The following is a 7,500-nucleotide window of genomic DNA, read 5'->3' on the forward strand; positions in this document are numbered from 1 at the left end:
TCACTGTTGAGGATCTACTCAAGCATGAGATCACCAACTCTGCATTCTTCTTGGTTGACGAAGATGGTTACTTGAGGAAGAGTACCAAATCACAACTTCGGACTGAGCTGCTGAAGTTGTGCCCACAAATAGATTAAAAAAGGGCCAGAAACCTCCCCACAAACCCACGCCATCATTATCGACTTCATGGCCTTGGTGAGAAAGGTCCCCTTAAAGAAGCTTGATCCGCCCATCAAGACATTCCATGACTTTGCTATTGCCTTGACATCTATGGTCACCAGAGTTGGGCACAACTGTGATGAGATCCATATCGTTTTTGATGCTTACAGAGAGGACAGCATCAAGAATGGAGAGAGGGGGAGAAGAAGAAAGTCAAAAGAAATGGTTGTCCTTGATGTGATATCACCAAACCAAAATGTTCCAGTGGTATTAGAGAACTTTTGGTCATCTTCCATCAGCAAAACTGCTTTCCAGGCATTCTATGTTGAGTGGCTCACCACCAATTACCACGGAACCAAACCTCTATACCTCGGTATATCACCACAGGCATGGATGGTGTCAGCTGGGTGTGCTTCTCCATTCCCTCGGCTCAACTGCACACACGAGGAAGCTGATAACAGGATAATGTTCCATGTGCAGGACATTCAAAGTCACCGGTCAGGACCTACATCCATGACGCTGTCATCAGGTGACACAGATGTCTTTGTGTGCCTGTTATACCGCATCACAGTCAATTGGAGAGATCTTGGCCTCCAAGAGCTTTTATTTGGCTCGTCCGCAACTCAGGAGTGAAAAGATCAATATTACCACTCCACGATATCTGCATAGTACTGGGAGACGAGCTCACAAAGTGTCTCCCAGCACTCCATGCGCTGACTGGGTGCGATACAACCAGCAAGATATCAACTAAACTTCCAGCCCTGAATGCTGTCCGCAAACCAGGAAATTACCTGAATTTTGACTGTCCCCAGCTAGCAGAAAGTGCAATACAGATGGCAGAGACATTCTTGGTCAAGTGTCTCAAACCATCAACAGACCTGGAGACATTTGACGACCTGCGTCTCACTGCATTTGATTGCAATGCCCTCAAGATGGACTTTGAGAGAACCACTTGCATCTCAACTAATGCAAGGAAACATATCCATAGAGGCTATTACCAACAGCAGCTGTGGGTCCAAGCCCCATTTAGAGATGCCACCCTGATTATGAATTCCGAGTCTTATGGGTTTGTAAGAAGGGGCAGTTTATTAGTCCCTGAGATTGTGATCTCCAAACCCAAAGGCCTGCCAAATCCCTGCACATGTGGCAAGTGTGCTCACAAAAATGGGTGTTCCTGCAGGCTAGCTGGGATCAAGTGTTGCAAGTACTGCAAATGCAAGGGAGGTGATTGTTGTAAAAACCCTATCACTGAATGAACACTGCTCATCATCCTCATACCTGGACTCTGTTGTGTTACTCTTCATGTTCCTGACCCTGGTTTACGTGACACATAAACAGTATTAATGTGGTTTTAAAAGTTGTATTGTTGGTGGTTGGGCAATTTCCCTGCTGATCTTTGAAACATTTAAGCTCTCCAGATACTGCTGCCTACTAAAGTAATAAGTTTTGTTTTTTTATTTTTCATTTTAAGTTAACATTCCATTGATAATAGTATGTAAATGATTGAAAATACAATTTCTTTATATTAATCAAATGCTCGCTTTCTTTTTTTTTTTAAATCCCTTGTCTTGTTCAAATTCCAAATTGTCAGTTCAACTCTCGTGGATGACAAATCTTCTAACTTTGCTCTAAGTCCGGAAAGGTTAAGTTAATAAATATATGGCAATTCCACTATGTATGGTAAATAAAACGGTTTTTAGCCATTTTCTCATTAAAAATATCAAATTAGAAATTTTACTCTTCTATGACGCCCCTAAATAAATAAACATGGCCATTCTGAACATTTTGAGCACCTCAGAAAACCTGTAGCTCCAACGGTTTTGAAGATACAGCTATGTCAGAAGTAGCACTTTCGATGAAAAAGGGTGTGGTCATTTTTAAAAGGGCGTGGTCATTTTCGGGCTGTTCGTCCCGGATAGAGATTTTGGCACACATCCCAAGTTGTTCCTTGGGGCATATTAGCCTAAAACAGTTGAGTTATCCTCTCCTAAATTAAGTGCATACATGTCTAAGCCAGGTCCTCTACAATTGTGTTGTGTGGTGTATTTTGTGTACTGGTGTGTTACGTCATAAGATGTATAAATTAGCACTGCCACTTTTATAACTGCTGGCGGTGATGACTGGGTACCAAGACGTCCTGCTTTGCCAAGACACCGCTTTGATCACTTTGATGACTTTTTTTTTATTATAATTCAATTGAATTCAGAATGGGATTAAAATTAATGCAATTAAAATCAAATGGAAGACCAAATAGGCACAGTCCTGCATTGGAGTAATCAGAAGGAACCTGAACAAGCAAAAAGAAAAGATGAAAACAGGATGAACCTGAATTCGGATTCACACTTCAGCTGCTGCTCCTCGACCCTCAAACCCATCCAGGCACAGCCAAGTGAGCCTTATTAAAAATAAAAAACCCTAAAATGACCCATATCTAAAATTAAATGGTTCTGGCCTCCAGACCATGTGTATGATCAAGTTGGATTTTAAAACTTGTATTCCCCATCACGACTAGATCATAAACTTGAAGTTTCACGTCGATTGATTAAGCGGTTTCCAGGAAAAACATGATTTAATATTTTTCTTCAATCCAAAATTGCTAACAAACCATGTGACCTATCAATTATTCCTTCAACTTGTACACCCATGGCTTGGGGAACACTTTTGTGAAGTTTCCTCTCGATTTTTACAAGGAAGTTTTTGCACAGGAGGAGGTTATTCGGCCTATCATGCCTGCACCACACCAATACCAGATTAATTAATCTGTCAATACCCCTTCCCTTCATGTGCAGCCTTTTGGCTGCTACACTCGTGCTCGTTTCGCTAACCTTGGAAGGATGACAGGCTGAGTCAACCCCCTGGTGAAGTAATTCAGCAGGCAACAAGGCTTGAACTTTGGACGCTTGGATCCCAAGCCACCACCCGAACCACGAAGCCAACACCAGGTTATTTGTCCTGCCGTTCTGGAAAAGAAGATTTTTCTATGTTTTCGGGTAAATTCAATTGGGCTGCCAAACCATGTGACCAGTGACATTTGTGTGAACCTTTTGTTCCTCATGGATAGGCGGTCATACGTATAAAGTTTCGCCTTGATCTGTTCAGCCACTTCAGAGAAGATTTTTGAAGGTTTTATTTATTTTTATTTTTTTTCAAACAATATGGCTGCCAAATCACATGACCAATGATGTCATGAATTTTCTTTTTTCTGTGGACCATTTTAACCTGCGATGACCCTCAAAAATTTTCATACTGATCGGATGTGGTGTTCTACATATGCAATTATGACGTCATAACGAGGGCACCTATGATGTCATGAAGTCACACTCATTCCCCATGAAGAGTACTTGCTATGTGCCAAGTTTAATTTTTTTTCCTTGGTGTAGTTTCAGAGATAGAGGTCCAAAGTTATTTATTATTATTATTTTTTTCCGTTTTTCCAACATGACTGCCACACCATGTCACGGATGTGATACAACAGCATGTAATTTCTTCAGATGAGAAGGCTGTTTGTTCTGGATAAGCATCGTAAATTACCATTGATTTAGTGGATCTTTAAAATGCAAAAGAATCCTTTTAAGTTGAGGTTCTTTATCGCAGGTAGAGAATGCAGTTTGAAACCATTGCCAGGCAGTATTACGGGATCAATGAAACTCTTTCACAAATGTTTACAAAACCACCATAAAAAGTGAGCTATCCTGAAATTAAAAATTTTTTGAATCATTGATAACTCCAAACTTGTAAATCGATTTGTATCGACAAGATTAATAACAGAGGTAAAGCTAAATGTTTATCAACTTGTGATTTTTTTTTTCCTCTCTCCATGTTATACAAGAAAAACATTCCACTTGACAAACTGTGGTTGCATTGAACAGTGATAGATAAAGCATTTATTGGAGGTGGTAGGAGTGTATATTAATCTTTCAAAAAAATAAAAGAGCACCTTTGTCAATAAAAGTCCATCTTCATTTAGTTTTTCAAAAAATCATAATTGAAAGTATGACATTTCTCCTGAACAGCTATTTTATATTTGGTTGCATGATGCTTCAGTAGAAAGTGGGCATATCCACGAGTTCAGATCCGGCACCTTTTTTTGCAAATTTCTTCTTGCGCATGTATGAGTGATTGTGATTGGGTTCCGAACATGAGCAGGAACTAGAAGGGCACTCGGTGGAGTGCATACCTCTGTCATGCTGATTCGGTGACGTTTTGTATCCTATTGATAGGCCGGATCTAGATTCAGACCTCAACATAAAATTTAATCTGCTTGTTCTTGTCACCTAACCAACTCATCCACGAGATTTCATCCGAATCCATCCATATCTTTTTTTGAGATAGCGTGCTATATATCATTTTTGGCCCTACATCTTAACGGTGAAAAATTACTTTAAAATTCTCGGATCCAGATCCGGATCTTCACCAAAATCTAATCATTTCATCCATGTCACATACCCAAGCTCTCCACCAAATTTTGGCTAAATTCATCCACAACTTTGAGATATTTTGGTCACAGACAGACGGGTGAAAACGTAACCCCCATCCATCTTCGGTGGTAGAGGTAATGAACCATCAGCTGTGAGAATGTTCGGAAATATCTCTAGATTTGTTGACTATTTACTGGCGATTAATGATGGGTTTTATATTTGAACAGATTCACGATGACATCGATCCAAAAGAAGTATAATAAAAAAAAAATAAAAAAAAACAGAAAACCAAATTCACCTCACACTTCAGTCTTTTTCTTTAAAGAATTACAAATCTGTATCAATATTCCTGGTGTTGCCTTAATGGTTAGGGTGGTGGTCTTGGGATCCGAGGATCCTGAGTTCAAATCCCACTCCGCTGTTGTGAATTAATACCAGGTGGGGTTGACTCGGCCTGTCATCCTTCCGAGGTTGGCAAAATATGTGCCAGCTTGCTGGTATATGGTGTCGGAGTGGCGACCTGTCCAGGATTGTGCCCAATAGCCAAGGAGACTGCTTACGTAGCACTAATGCTCTGCACAGAGTATGGTCCCAATGGATGGATGGATGGATCAATGATTCATCTATTCAAACAATTTTGTATGAAATGAAATTGCTTTCTATTCTACATTGTATGAATGCCTTTCTTGGATAGCTACATTCTTAAAAAATAAAAAAAAACTTTTTATAGCTGTTTTTTGGTTTTTGTTTTCGTAATGTCTCTGCTGACGAAGTCGCCAGAGGCATTATGTTTTTTTTCGGGGTTTCCGTTCCCGTGATAACTTTCGAATTGCTGAAGGAATTCAAGTCAAACTTGATGGAAGTATTGTGATGCGAAAATGAACTGATTAAGATAGATTATGATGTCAGAGGTCCCTTTCGGTAAAAATTCTGTGACATGCTAACTTGTGAACCGGTGATGGGATTTTCATCGAACTTCATATAATTTTTATGATTATGCAAAGATGAACTGATTTAGATTTCAGGGTCAAAGGTCAGAGGATGTCAGGTAAAAATTTGATTTGAATCAAACTTGGTACAAGTATGTACAATGATGTAATAATGTGGGTCGAGGCATATCGGTTGACGTCAAATTTATTTGAAATCGTATGTGGAGTTTCTGAGAAGAAGTTGCAAGTATTTGTGAACAGACAGACAGAGACAGACAGACAGACGGACGATGCGCCATCCCATAAGCTCCCTGGAATGACTTTACTGGTGAGCTAAAAACCATTCCTGGGAATATTATAACAAACGAACTACAGTTGGAAGCTGTCTGGGGCTCAGTGACGATCCTGAAGAGAGCCCTTAGCACAAAACTTTGAGAACAGAAAACTTCACAGCTTAGTCCATGAATCGTGACCCCTTACTGAAGTGAAGGTGGATGCTTTCAGCCCACCCTTGGAGGACTCCATTCCACATTCTGAAACCCGCATATATGTAGAAACCAATCAAACAAACAAACACACACACACACACACACACACACACACACACACACACACACACACACACACACACACACACACACACACACACACACACACACACGCTTGGCAGATATCGGCAGGTTGGAGTCAGTGTGATTACCGACTACAGTATAAACTGTATACCACCAAGAAATCTTTACTAGCTTTCACTGAAAAACAATGTTGCATTTATATAGACGTTTCAAGGATATGATCACAAACATTATTCTTAAAATAAAAAGTTTGGCTCAGTAATTTAGAAAACATGTTAATACTGCAAACTGCTTCACAATCAGGCGTTCTCAAATATATTTTGCTATGAAGCTCAAAAAGGGAAACTTGTAATCTTTTTAAAAGCAAATCTGATAACCAAATGTTTTAGAAACAGGTGTGATGACAAAGGACAACCTGATAGAACCTCCACAAGATACAGGATGAAACTTTGCTACTACGGCACCTGTAACAGGCATGGCTTTTCCACACACCTGTGGAGAGTATTTACAGATCCAAACCTGCTCGTATGTACCATGTCCATGTGTGCTGTAAACGTACCTCTACTTTGGCGTAACTGTCGACTGTACATCCCGATCAGGACACGAACTGTTCTGTACAGCTCGGTAAGTGGCTTAAGCACTCAAACACTCCAGTGGAACGCCTGGCTTGGCAAGTGATTATCAATTGCCCTTGATACAATGATGCACCCGGAAAGGCCCATGCAATGTCCGAATTGGACAAATCAATACTTCTTTTTTTTGGTGAGTCTGAACTGCTGATACTTTCAAATCTGGAGCTTACATCCAGGCCAAAACACATGGTGGCGGCTTCAGACCCCAGCAAAGTTACCCAGGAAACGCTTTAAGACCCTAGACAGTGAGGTGGCCGAGGATCGCCTGATGAAGGATATAATTAAATAAGACTGTTACTTATCTTCAAAAGGGGTGTTTTAATTAACCCAAACACCCAATTTTCACTCTTGCACTTCCTTGGAGTTTTCTTTGTATGCATGCAAAGTTTCAGGCTGCTAGGTTTTATAGTTCTGGAGTTGTGGAGAACACACACACACACACACACACACACACACACACACACACACACACACACACACACACACACACACACACACACACACACACACACACACACACACACACACACACACACACACACACACACACACACACACACCCTTTTATTAGTATAGATATAATAGAATATGCAATGAACATTATGAATTATTTAATAATACAGTGCATTAAATCCTGAAACAAGAAAGGTAGAAGGTTTCATTGTTGAGATTGCATTGTTGGGTTGACTGTCTGGACATGGCTGAGGTTGTGGATCTGCTGATGGAGATCCAGGGCCATATTTGTGGACTCCATGTTTGGGGAGCTTCTGGATTGACAAGGTTGAAACCT

At 40.4% G+C, this 7,500-nt stretch overlaps 1 protein-coding gene across 4 annotated transcripts in view; it reads left to right on the plus strand.

The window, feature by feature from the left end:
- The window catches only part of LOC147013140 (BAR/IMD domain-containing adapter protein 2-like), a 129,491-nt gene that overhangs the window by 56,854 nt on the left and 65,137 nt on the right, over positions 1–7,500 (plus strand). The window lies entirely within an intron of this gene.

This window comes from Eptatretus burgeri, chromosome 14 (genome assembly GCF_056783735.1).
Source record: "Eptatretus burgeri isolate ZD-2024b chromosome 14, Ebu_testis_v1, whole genome shotgun sequence".
Classification (NCBI taxonomy): domain Eukaryota; kingdom Metazoa; phylum Chordata; class Myxini; order Myxiniformes; family Myxinidae; genus Eptatretus; species Eptatretus burgeri.